We start from the raw sequence: 12,499 nt of genomic DNA, 5'->3' as shown, positions 1-12,499 counted from the left end.
AAATTCACGGTATTGTGAAGCTAGAGGAGTCTCGGAAAATGTGAGTCTTCAATGCTTTTAACATATGTAGATCACGCTGCTGCTCATTGAAAGTAGAATGTCATGGAGGTTAATAACCTTTGATGTTTTTAGGTTGCACAAAATCCGCAAACAATTGTGAAATGAACTGCAGTTCATTGTTGGTGATTAGTTATGCTGGCTATCCATGAGTACCTTAACTCTTCAATAGTACATTTACAGTTGTACAAGTACCTACATGACCAACTTCATTCCTTCTTGGATGTGCATCGATCGATAACAGGTCAACGAACCCCTTGGAATGGATGACCATTTCAAAAGGTTTAAGGTGGCCTTGCACTGTATTGCTGGTTAACTGCACATTTGGAGACAATTTGTTATCACTCTTTATCAATGTTTGCTCAATACACAAAACTCTTGCTAAAGGCCTTTGTGTTGTGTACACAAATGTCATTGGTATATAACTCACCTACAATCTTTTTTTGGGAATACTTCAGCAAGTGGCAAGGATGGTAACCATGTTTAATGAAGGATATTGAAGGTTTAATTGGGGAACAGAAGGAAGCATATGTTAGGTATTGGGAAATTGCTATTACGCGAGTTACTTGAGGTTTTAGAGGATAGAGGAGAACATTTTTTAAATAAATTACAGGGGCAAAAAAGGGCCCTGAAATTACTGCTGGCTTCATGATTAAGGAGAATCCCAAAACTTTTAAACTACATTAGAAGCAATAAGGTAATTATATGCTGCCTACAATAATTATAGGCAGCATGGAGTAAATGAGGTGCTTGAGGAGTATAAAGAATGTAAAAAGAACCTTAAGAAAGAAATTAGAAAAGCTAAAAGAAGATATGAGGTTGCTTTGGAAAGTAAGGTGAAAGTAAATCCAAAGGGTTTCTACAGCTATATTAATAGCAAAAGGATAATGAGGGATAAAATTGGTCCATTACAGAGTCAGAGTGGACAGCTATCTGCAGAGCCAAAAGAGATGGGGGAGATATTGAACAATTTCTTTTCCTCGGTATTCACGAAGGAGAAGGATATTGAATTATGTGAGGTAAGGGAAACAAGTAGAGTAGCTATGGAAACTATGAGATTCAAAGAAGAGGAAGTACTGACACTTTTGAAAAATATAAAAGTGGATAAGTCTCCAGGTCCTCACAGGATATTCCCTAGGACATTGAGGGAAGTTAGTGTAGAAATAGCAGGGGCTATGTCAGAAATATTTCAATTGTCATTAGAAACGGGAATAGTGCCGGAGGATTGGCGTACTGCGCATGTTGTTCCATTGTTTAAAAAGGGTTCTAAGAGTAAACCTAGCAATTATAGACCTGTTAGTTTGACGTCAGTGGTGGGCAAATTAATGGAAAGGATACTTAGAGATAATATATATAAGCATCTGGATAAACAGGGTCTGATTAGGAACAGTCAACATGGATTTGTGCCTGGAAGGTCATGTTTGACTAATCTTCTTGAATTTTTTGAGGAGGTTACTCGGGAAATTGATGAGGGTAAAGCAGTGGATGTTGTCTATATGGACTTCAGTAAGGCCTTTGACAAGGTTCCTCATGGAAGGTTGGTTAAGAAGGTTCAATTGTTGGGTATTAATGGTGGAGTAGCAAGATGGATTCAACAGTGGCTGAATGGGAGATGCCAGAGAGTAATGGTGGATGGTTGTTTGTCAGGTTGGAGGCCGGTGACGAGTGGGGTGCCACAGGGATCTGTGTTGGGTCCACTGTTGTTTGTCATGTACATGAATGATCTGGATGATGGTGTGGTAAATTGGACTAGTAAGTATGCAGATGATACTAAGATAGGTGGTGTTGTGGATAATGAAGTAGATTTTCAAAGTCTACAGAGAGATTTAGGCCATTTGGAAGCGTGGGCTGAAAAATGGCACATGGAGTTTAATGCTGATAAGTGTGAGGTGCTACATCTTGGCAGGACAAATCAAAATAGGACGTAAATGGTGAATGGTAGTGAGTTGAGGAATGCAGTTGAACAGAGGGATCTAGGAATAACTGTGCACAGTTCCCTGTAGGTGGAATCTCATGTAGATAGGGTGGTAAAGAAAGCTTTTGGTGTGCTGGCCTTTATAAATCAGAGCATTGAGTATAGAAGTTATGATGTAATGTTAAAATTGTACAAGGCATTGGTGAGGCCAATTCTGGAATATGGTGTACATTTTTGGTCGCCTAATTGTAGGAAGGATGTCAACAAAATAGAGAGAGTACAGAGGCGATTTACTAGAATGTTGCCTGGGTTTCAGCAACTAAGTTCATCTGGATAAACATCTGGAGGAGGAGCCATCTTGGGGAACGGCTGCAAACCAGCAGCCGTCCGATTTAATTATTTTTTTTTGGAAGTTTTTAGTAAGTCTTGTGCTTCGTCTATTGGAGAAATTGACTTTTTAATGTGGGGTGAAAGGGGTAATTATACTTCTAGGTCCCTACCTGGTCGGTGAGGCAGCTTTTTCTCCGGGCTGCCCCGTCGACCCGTCCTCGTGGCCTACCAGCGGGCGTGGAGCGCCGTTTCCTGGCGGGGACCGCCCAGCACCTCGACTTCGGTGGCGGCACAGCGCTGGAGCGCTATCGCGGAGCGAAGCGGGCGATGCCTTGCCTGGGTCGCCGCGCTGGATCGGCGCGCTGGAGCTCCGGTGAGCTGTGACCGCCGAGATCAACACCTCCGGGCTGCGGGTCTGCGGAGCGGAGCGGGCGGCGCCGACTCTAACATCGGGAGCCTGGGAGCTCCAACCTGGCGCGGCCTTGTCGGCTTCGGAAGCCGCGGTCCCCAGCTAGGAAGCGGCCGTTCCAGGTGGCCCAGCCGCTGTGAGGACTCTCCCGACGCCGGGGCAACACCACCCGGCCAGAACGGCCAGGAACATCGGGCCTCCGTAGAGGCAATTGCGGTGGCCTAAATAGGCCTGACTTTGGGTGAACTGGGGATGGGGACTGGATGTTGTGCCTTCCCCCAAAGTGGTATCCACTATGGGGGGGATGATTTTTTTGTGTGTAAGTTAACATGTTAGTCTGTGTCCAAGATGGCTGTCGGAAGGGAGAGTGGACGCTGGCGCGCTTTAGCTGCCGCTGCTCTCTCTTCACATTGTGTTTTTTGATTTTTTTTCTTTGGAGCGATTTCTGTCTTTAATTTGTGTATTGGTGATGTCCTTATTATTTATTTTACTCCGACTATATGTTTTTTTCTCTTCCGTTAATTTCTGTAAGGTGTCCTTGAGATTTTGAAAGGCGCCCGAAAATAAAATGTATTATTATTATTATTATTAAGTTACAGAGAAAGGTTGAACAAGTTAGGTCTTTATTCTTTGGAGCGCAGAAGGTTAAGGGGGGACTTGATAGAGGTCTTTAAAATGATGAGAGGGATAGACAGTGTTGACGTGGATAAGCTTTTCCCATTGAGAGTAGAGAAGATTCAAACAAAGGACATGACTTGAGAATTAAGGGACAGAAGTTTAGGGGTAACATGAGGGGGAACTTCTTTACTCAGAGAGTGGTAGCTGTATGGAATGAGCTTCCAGTGGAAGTGGTGGAGGCAGGTTAGATTTTATCATTTAAAAATAAATTGGATAGGTATATGGACGGGAAAGGAATGGAAGGTTATGGTCTGAGTGCAGGTAGATGGGACTAGGGGAGAATAAGTGTTCGGCACGGACTAGAAGGGCCGAGATGGCCTGTTTCCGTGCTGTAATTGTTATATGGTTATATGGTAACTATGGAGGGAATAGGGACCTGTGGGGTATTCTATATGTGGAGCCACGGGATATGTGTGCATACCCGAATGAAGACTTCTCTTTGATATTCAGCGGGGAGAGGAATGTGGAAACTGGAGAGTTATGCCCCTATCCCACTTAGGAGACATAAACAGCAACCTCTGATGACCTTCCCCACCACCCAAGGTTTCCATGAGGTCACCAGAAGTTTTGGTCACTCTCCCTAATGGTCGAAAAGTGGTTTCCGCGTGGTCGAGGCTTCATTTAGGTTGCTGCTATTTTTTCATCATGTTTAAAACCAGCCTTGACTAAAAATAGGTTGCCGTTTTAAAAATCGATCATTTTTTAGTCGTAGGTCTAGTCGAAGCCGGTTTTCTTCATAGTCGAGGAAGGTTTTCAGCATATGTGTGGGAGGTGGGAGGGGGTTGCAGGTCACCTCGACCTTGATTTTTTTTTGGGTGGCGGGCAAGGTCACCAGAGGTTGCTGTTTAGGTCTCCTAAGTGGGACAGGGGCTTTAAGGGATAAGCTAATATTATGTATGTTTATCAGGAAGGAGGATTTGTGTGAATAAATCTAGAGGGCAGATGGGCTCCATTTGACGAAGGCAGGAGACTGCTGGAGCTGTGATGGAGATTTTTGCATCTTTGTTCGCAGGGGGTGAAGTAACAGAAATCTGGAAGACAGCTAATGTTGCCCCCCGTTTCAAACGGATCCTTTTGACTGAATACTAATTTGTCTCTTGTCACAAAATCCAGAAACTCTCCAAAATACAATAGTCTGACAGATCCTTACAGAGTTAGTGTCATTTTACACGGTACCCTTTGGGCACCAACTCCATATCATTACTATACCTGTGCCCCTCATAATTTTGTCTGCCTCTTGCAGGTCTCCCCAGAGACCCCCTCAGACTCCTCCACTCCAGGGAAAACAAACCCAGCCCTTTCAGTCTCTTCTCAAGGCTGAAATGCTCCATGCTAGGCAGCATCCTGGTGAACCTCCACCCAGTGTCTCCTGTGCAATCACATTTATCTACATGTGGTGACTAGAACTACATGTAGTACAATAAAACTCTTGGTGCCATACTGGCAAATCGACTGGATGACGAGATACTATTCCTAGTGTTACCCCAATACATGTTTAATTCACTTTTTTTTTTAATGCCAAACAATAGTATAATACATTTTCCAGTGGATTTGGTGACTTTAGAGAGCACAGATTCTCAGAGAGATTAAAGACATCACAGGAAATGGGCCCAAATGTGTTTAAATGGCTTATAGGAACCAGGGCTCCAGTGAAATTAAAGAACATGTGAGAATAGAAGAATAGAATAGAATAGAATAGAATAGTTTCTTTATTGTCATTGTAACATGAACCATGTACAACGAAATTGTAAAATGTCAGCCAGTCAGTGCACCATTCAAACATTTCTAAAAGCTAACGATACATACAAAGTAAAATATTTAAAAAGATAAACAACTAAAATAAATATCATAAAAATAGCACGCATAAACACCCAGCCCTACATCCTTCTGTCGATTTCATGTATGTATGTATCGCCCCTGCGTTCCTTGGCGGCTACATTTAGTGCCTTTATAGCAGTGGGGTAAAAACTGTTTTTAAGTCTGTTTGTCCTTGTCCTTGTAGATCTGTACCGTCTGCCTGACGGTAACAGTTCAAACAGGGAGTGTCCGGGGTGGGAAATGTCCTTTATAATACTCTGGGATTTTTTGATGCAGCGGGAACTGTGTAAGTCCTCCAAGGTAAGGAGAGGGCATCCGACAATCCTCTGGGCGTTGTCAATGGCCCTCTGGAGCGCTTTCCTCTGAGCCGCTGTGCAGCTGGTGTACCATACGCATACACAGTATGTTAGGAGGCTCTCAATGGAGCACCGATCAGAAGTCTGGTATGTTTAAGTGTGGGAAAAAGAAAGCCTGTGTGTTTAAAAGATACACAAGAAACAGAGTCCCAGTGTGTTTGAAGGGTATGTAGGAACACAGCGGGTGAGTGAGATGCCAAGTGATGGAGATTTCTCATCAATCGAGAGTGTATTTAATCAAAATGTTCCTGTAATTTGAGTGTAATGATGTAATCACACTTTTCCCCACACCAATTTTTGGAACTCTCCACCATATCGAAAAGCTTTGGTTTCAAATACAAGATACCACTGATTGGCCCACTGCGGCTCCTGGTAATGTTCTTCTGAAATTTACTCCTGCTAACTCTTAACTACCTCCGCTTGTTTTGTTTTTTGTGCGAACGTATGTGTGCATGTGTGTGTGCATGTGTGTGTGCGTTTATATGTATATAACATCTATATATGTGTGTTTGTGAGTATATATATACACACCCTGAACTTTTTTTTCTTTCTCATTTATTATGTTGGTTACAGTGTACTATGTTTACACATTTTCTGTTGTGCTGCCGCAAGTACACTAAGAATTTCATTGTACTATCTGGGACATATGACAATAAAACACTTTTGACTTGACTTAATAACACACCCAAAACACTGCAGAACTATCTAGATAGTGAGTATGCAATGCATTCCAGAGCCGAATTCCATCAGCTTTATTGCTTTGCTGCATTCCACATTGTAGTGTTCAATACCTGCACTCGTGCTATAGGATCTATGCCTGCACTTTCTCAGCACTGTTTCAGCCCAAGAATATAATTGATCATGATTAGCACCCCCATTCTACCTGTGTAGGGTGTGAATGATCTGCAGCCTTATGGAACCTGCTTGTGTTCTAGCCACCCCTCTCTTCCTTTTCCTGCAGAAGCAATGTTGCACTCCAGCCTCCTGGCCAATTACACTATTATATGCTGCTTTTTCTGCTGTTTCTACACTTGCAATATCCCAATGCCTTAAATTAGCTCTCACAGTGAATGGCAAATGCCTGGAGCCGTCTCCTTGTTTCTCTTCAGCCTCACTGCATAATGCACTTTCAAAGCTTTTTTGTTAGGAACGACTTTCAGGAAGTATTATCCACTCTTTTCCCTTGCAACCATGGAGTCTTTACATGCATTAGAATGCCCCATCCTATTTGACTCATGCTGTTCTCATAGATGCAAAGCCGATTTATTTCTCTTTTTCATAAACCTTTCTGATGCACGCTGCCATTTGCAACATATCTTCAAGTGAAGAAACTGCAGATGCTGGAATCTTGAGCTTTATTATTGTCACATGTACCAAGATACAGTTTTGCTCTGCATGCTATCCAGTCAATAGTACAATAGATCCTTTTCTAGAACAGCAAGCAGAGAGTCACCACCTTGCGGCACCATCTTGCAACTTCCAAATCTCTGAAAAGTTCGATCTTGACCTAAGGAGATATGCGATTCTTATTTTCTCACTTTAAGGCCTAGTGTCCTGGCGGCACAGATTCAATTAAGTAAGGGCCGGCCTGGCCCAGCATGGTGTTGTTGGCTCCTCCCACTGTGACTGTGCTCTATCCACCCGCTCACCCAGCAGTTGTAGGCCCCCCATGGCCAACACCAGGACCCGTGACCACAACCATGCCTTTCCATCGCCTCCAGCAGCCGACCCTCCACTACCATGCCCTGCTTACCGAACCGATCACCGAAGATTTGGGCACTTTTCAAAGGCGTAGAGATATTTCTGTGAACCATTTACAGCCATAGACTTTCCGCCTTGCCTTCCAGCGCAGCCATCTTGGAAAATGCACCGCTGGATAAAAAACAAGGTACTGGAAGAACACAGCCAGTCAGGCAGTGTCTATAGAGGGAATGGACAGGCGACATTTAGGGTCCACTCATCTGCCAATCACCCCCACCCCAACCTGTATTCACCTATCACTTGCCACACTTTCCCCTGCCCCCACCTCTCTTTTCTAGCCTTTTCCCACCTATTCCATCAGTCTGATCCCATCCCAAAATGTTGCCTGTTCATTCTATCCACATACATTGCCTGACCCACTGACTTCCTCCAACACTTTGTGTTTCATCCCAAGGTGGACTTAAATACTGTTGGATTTCTGGTACATTACTTATAATAACAGTTACAGCACGTGACTTGAATAAGGGTGTTTATTCTGACTCTAACTGCAAGGACCTCGATACACTTGGAGGTACATTATATATATTATGTACTTCATATTATGTTTTTGATTTTTGTCTTTGGATTGAATTCTGTCTTTAATTTGTGTACTGGTGATGTCTTTACTATTTATTTCATTCCGCTTACATGTTTTTACTCTATTTGCTAAATTTTGTAAGGTGTCCTTGAGACTCTTGAAAGGCGCCCATAAATAAAATGTATTATTATAATTATAATTATATATTACTCTGACCACAAGACATACTGATCTGGTGTAAATATGAGAAATCAATGTCCCAGGAGCTAACATGACTCTGTGGGAAACTGCAAATTAGCCACAAAAGCCCAGGTGAAATCTCAGGGCTCTCCATGTGTTGTCACCCCATCAATCCACCACAACTACAGAATGTTTAGTTACCACTGCTACATATAAATACGGCAAATATCATCACATGGGCACTGTGTTACAGCGGAATGCATCCTTTCCAGGGTCCATATTGTCACCTCATGTTGTCTATGTGACTATAGGATCTCTTCCGTTCTGATATCCTGTATCTCAGATCTGATTTGCTTCCCACTGGCAGTAGTGCCACCCCCCTGCCATGGACTGAACTCTGGAATTCCATCTGTCTCTTTATCTCAACACGATTTCCCTTGTAAAAATACACTACATGCTCATGTCAGGCAGCATCTCTGGAAGACATTGATGGGTGACATTTGGATTGGGACCCTTCTTCTGGCCCAAAGAAGCCTCCAGAAGGGTCCCATCCCAAAATGTCACCTCTCTATGTCATCCCAAGACGCTGGCTGACCCGCTGATTTACTCCAGCAGTTTGTGTATTTTTATTCAGAGACTGACATCGAGTGCTGCTGGAAGGTCATCAACTCGGTGAAAGACGCTCTTTGGTCTGCCCGAGCATTGTTCACCACCCAGCAGAGCGAGATGTCCGTCAGGGAATGTTGCCGACTGGCCCGCTGCAGACTGCAGGAGTACGTGCTGAGGGACGCACTGAAGCTCGGTGCAGCCAACGCCAAGGCTCGGTGGGGGAGAAAATGTATAGACTGTATTGAACAGTTTTTTCGTATTGTATATATTTATTACTTGAATAAAGTCTATTTTGAAATTAAAAAAAAAAAAAAGTTTGTGTATTTTTATGTATACCAGCACCAGGAATTCCTTGTGTCTCAAATTTCCATTTACATGTGAACAAACAAATATGGTGCAGTAGACCACTTGACTCTTCCAATCAATAAGATTGCGATTGTGGCCATAACTCCACATTCCCACCTATGTGGAATAACCTTGCACTCCTTGTTTATTGAGAATATCAACATCAGCTTGAAAACTTTTGTGGTCTCCACAAGAGGAAACATCATCTCCTCATCTACGATGTCAAAGACCACGCAGGAAATGTAATGTTTTAGTCAAGCCTCCTCATTCTTTGAAATGTCAGCAGGCACAAGCCTAGCTATCCAACCTCTCCTCGTGAAACAACCTGCCCATTCCAGGTATTAGTCTAATAAACCTTCTCTGAACTGCTTCCAACTCATTAACATCCTTCCTGAAAGAAGGGAACTACCAAATACTCGTCACATTACTCCAGATGGAATCTCACCAATGCCTGATTTAACTGAAGAATTACGCCCCACTTTTGTATTCAGCTGTTCAGTGACAAGATTTGGCATTTTTATTAGTTTGACCTGCTCTATAAATGGTGGCTGTTGCTGTTTTAAACGTATCACCATCAAGGGTCATTAAGTAACAGAATGCATGATGTCAAGTCACCATTCAGTTGTAGAAATATGGTGTACAGGATTGCAACCTGCCATGGAAGACAATGTTACAGAATAATCTGGGTCTATTATACAACAATCACAAGAGCTCAGCTTTCATGCACAATAAACACTGATCTGAAATGTTCACTGTATTTACCCTCTGGCCTGGTCCACTAATTTGTTGATTTTGTTTCTGGTTTCCAGCAAACTAGAGCTCTTTGCTTTAGTATCACTAAGTTTCACACAGGATGCATCACCCTCAGGGGTTCATACTTACTTAGTGCTTCATCATTAGCAGCCAAAGAAACACCATCTTGTGGTTATCCCACCTACAGAGTAGCAAATCGCCCAAAGGAATATAACATTACAGGGTTTGCACTCCTGTTGACAGCAGGGATCCATAGTGTATGAGACTACAGTATCCCAAGCCTTTTGTAATGTTATTAAATCCACCAACTTCACCATCTACTGCTGTACTGAGGAGGTAATAAATTGGATCAATGGATTGGTATTCTAATGTGGTGCATTGCCACCCGCTGTATGGATACGCTACAGGACTCACTATCAGGAAGGATCCATATCGTTAAAGTGTCCTCCCAGGGCTAAGAAACTAATCCCACGGAGATACATATTGTTGCAGCACAAGGGATTCACTTGAATCAATTGATTCATAATATGTGTTTGCTGTCAGGTGGACTAGCATTTATGACGCATCCCAACTAGATTTCAATCACTTTATTGTGAGTCAGGGCACACTTCAATCACACGTGATGATGGACAATTACTCCTCCGAAGTTCATTCCAACACTTTCTTATTCCAGGAATTTTTAATCCAGATTTATTTATATGAATTTATATCCCTCAGCTGCTATGCTGGGATTCTAATAGTCCAGGCAAATGGATAATAGTCCAGTGGATCAACCACCCTCAGCTGCACCTCTCACAGAACACTACACAGTGGACTGCATCGTCACAGAAGTTGGTGGCTCTTGTCACATCAGTGATTCATAGTGTTATCACATCCTTGAGGAGTCTTGACATGATAGACGTGGAGAAAATAAATAAGTATATGAATAAAATCAGAAAGAAATGAAAAAGATGATTTGCCACAGCATGTGACGAAGAATAAAGCAGAGTGTGGATTACAACAACTTAGAGATGGTGTTTCTGCAGAGAGAAAGGATGGAGAAATTATGATTCCTGTTTGGAAGTCTCCTTCAAAGGACCATGGATGTAGAGTCCTGGAATTTTTTTTAAGGAGAATGTTGGGCCCCACACCCGCTGCAGGCTTTGCTTCCATTTCACGTCTAAGAACCTCGGACCTTGCTCTCATCCCACGTCAGGTTTTGAACCTCAGTTCTCTGTCGGGCCTCAGGTTTCACTCCATCGGGGCTCAGATCTATTGTTCCGACAGATGTCAGACCACTGCTTCTGACAATTGCCTGCAACCCTTCTTCACCCCCAGCCCACTGTAATATAAAAGCAAGGATGTAATGCTGTGGCTTTATATGGTGCTGGCCAAGGCACATTTGGAATATTGTGAACAGTTTTGGGCCCCATATCTGAAGGATGTACTGGCGTTGGAGAGGGTGCAGAGGGGGTTTACGAGAATGATCCCAGGAATGATTGGGTTAACAACGTACGAGGAGCGTTTGAAGGCTCTGGGCCTGTGCTCGCTTTAGTTTAGAAGGATGAATGGGAATCTCATTGAGACCTACCGAATAATGAAAGGCCTAGATAGAGTGGACATGGAAAGGATTATTGCTGAAATGGGAGTCTTGAACCAGAGGGCACAGCCTTAGAATAAAATGATGTATCTTTACAACGGAGATGAGGAGGAATCTCTTTAGCCAGAGGGTGGTGAATCTGTGTAATTCATTGCCGCTGGTGGCTGTGGAGGCCAAGACATTGGATAATTTTTAAAGTGGAGATTGATAGTTTCTTGATTAGTAAGGGCGTCAAAGATTACGGGGAGAAGACAGGAGAATAGGATTGAGAGGGAAATATAGATCAGCCTTGACTGAATGGTGGAGTAGAATTGATGGCCGAATGACCTACTTCTGCTCCATTGTCTTATAGTCCTACCGTATGTTGCATTAGATTATTGAAAGTATTACTTTTACTATTATTGTTTAACAATGGGATTAAAATTGTCGGTCATTTGCTTAGTTACATTATGCTAAATTGTACAGACCTAGTCCATACAATTATGAAAGGCACCATCAAGGGGGAGCCATTCTGTTGCAGAACCTCAACACAAATACTGTTATGGGTGCATCACCTAAACGTCTTCGGTTGGTCTTTAAAGGTACAAGATTGGATCATAAAGCCTGGTTCCTACCTTTGTAGAATACATTCCCACCAGAGGTCTGTACGATTATCGAGCACAAATTCACAAGTGGTCCGTGATGCAGCAGGGTGCATCATCCCCAGATGTCCAAAAGACGACAGCAAACATCATCCGCAAGAGAATGTTATTAAAGAATGTATTGCCATAAGGTATTGTCCTGTTGATAAACAATCATATATATTATTATAGCAAGAGTATCAAGTAGTTATAGGATGCATGATCATTGGATCATCTATCTATCTATATAATATTAAAACTGTGTGTGTGTGTGTGTGTGTGTGTGTGTGTGTGTGTGTGTGTGTGTGTGTGTGTGTGTGTGGGGTGGTTAGTGTTAGTGTGTGTGTGTGTGTGTGAGAGGTTGGTTAGTGTGTGTGTGACGCCTCAGGCCGCCCCTTCCCCTTGCAACCGCGCGTTGCGGGAACAGACCCAACGGGTCTGCACTTGGTCTAGTGTATACTAAAAATAAAACACTCTCAACAGCTGATTATATGCTTGCCAATTAGAGAATGAATAGAGAAACAATATTTAACATTAACAATGTTTAATAATATTAGAGGAAACATTCAAAG

At 42.9% G+C, this 12,499-nt stretch overlaps 1 protein-coding gene across 5 annotated transcripts in view; it reads right to left on the bottom strand.

Moving 5' to 3' along the window:
- LOC116975312 (mitogen-activated protein kinase kinase kinase 13-like) overlaps positions 1-12,499 on the bottom strand; it is a 154,137-nt gene that overhangs the window by 107,309 nt on the left and 34,329 nt on the right. For all 5 annotated transcript variants that reach the window (XM_033024255.1, XM_033024258.1, XM_033024257.1 and 2 more), the window contains exon 2: positions 11,922-12,087. The gene's annotated coding sequence lies outside the window, so the exon portion shown is untranslated. The remainder of the gene's footprint in view (positions 1-11,921; positions 12,088-12,499) is intronic.

This window comes from Amblyraja radiata, chromosome 7 (genome assembly GCF_010909765.2).
Source record: "Amblyraja radiata isolate CabotCenter1 chromosome 7, sAmbRad1.1.pri, whole genome shotgun sequence".
Classification (NCBI taxonomy): Eukaryota; Metazoa; Chordata; class Chondrichthyes; order Rajiformes; family Rajidae; genus Amblyraja; species Amblyraja radiata.
The sequence above is the reverse complement of the archived record's forward strand: the minus strand, read 5'-3'. Positions and strand labels throughout refer to the sequence as shown.